The sequence below is a fragment of the Arachis ipaensis genome, chromosome B10 (genome assembly GCF_059453495.1).
Source record: "Arachis ipaensis isolate K30076 ecotype BB chromosome B10, ASM5945349v1, whole genome shotgun sequence".
Lineage (NCBI taxonomy): Eukaryota > Viridiplantae > Streptophyta > Magnoliopsida > Fabales > Fabaceae > Arachis > Arachis ipaensis.
Window position 1 is genome coordinate 14,209,425 of NC_142435.1, and position 990 is coordinate 14,210,414.

The window sequence follows — 990 nt, forward strand, 5'->3', positions numbered from 1 at the left end:
GAAATAAAAAGGTTTATATAAATTAATTTTTTATTCATAAATATCAACAAAAATAATGTTGCAATCTAAAAATTTAATGTTTTAAATGAAACAGAGAGCTAGCTCATTTCAAGAACTCCTTAAAAATATATCAGTTTGAACATAACACAAACTTTATTCATTGTTTTACTGGATTATTAGTGATCAACTACATAATATATCAAAAATTGATGGTGCAGAAAAATAAATAAATAAAAATAAAAAGACTATATATGAAATGAAACACAAATTTGCAATATAGTTATGTTCAGAAGATTTGGTTTTTGTGAAGAAGCAAATGATTGAAGTAAAATGTCCTATAATTAACTTATTTTTACATTATTACTAAATACTGATGCATCCTAATATCAATTTTAGAATTACTTTCACATGCTCTTAAATGTTAAATATCTTAGTTGCATATTAAGAAAATTTCAGTCTTGAAATGTAAATTTTTTACAAAGAAAATAATTAATTTTGCCTTTTAACAAGACAAAAGCAAGCTAGAAGCTGCTCCTAATCATGCTTTTGTTTTTTATATTTAATTTTTATTTTTAGAAAGAGTTATCCAAATACCTCCATTATTTCACAACAACAATTCTATAACATTGATAAGATTTTAAAATTCTAACTTTTTGAGTTTTAAATAATAAAATTGTTATCTTTTGTTTTTGAAAATATTTTTTTATTTATTAAAAAATTCCAAAATTTCCCTTTCGTCCCACGTATCTTGGAAGAATAAAGATTCACTTGTCTTTCCCTACGTTTCTCTAACTCTTCCCGCAAAATGTACCATATAACCACGGATATTATCAGAAAGAGAGAGTAATTGAAATGCTGTTGGCTTAGTTTTTCACATATCGAAGTTTATAGAATACCAGTGGGAGAAGGAAGTTCAACTAGGTTTAGGAGAAAAATAAAATGGACATTCCACAATGATAAATGTATGGCTCTGGAGAAAACAGACAAAGA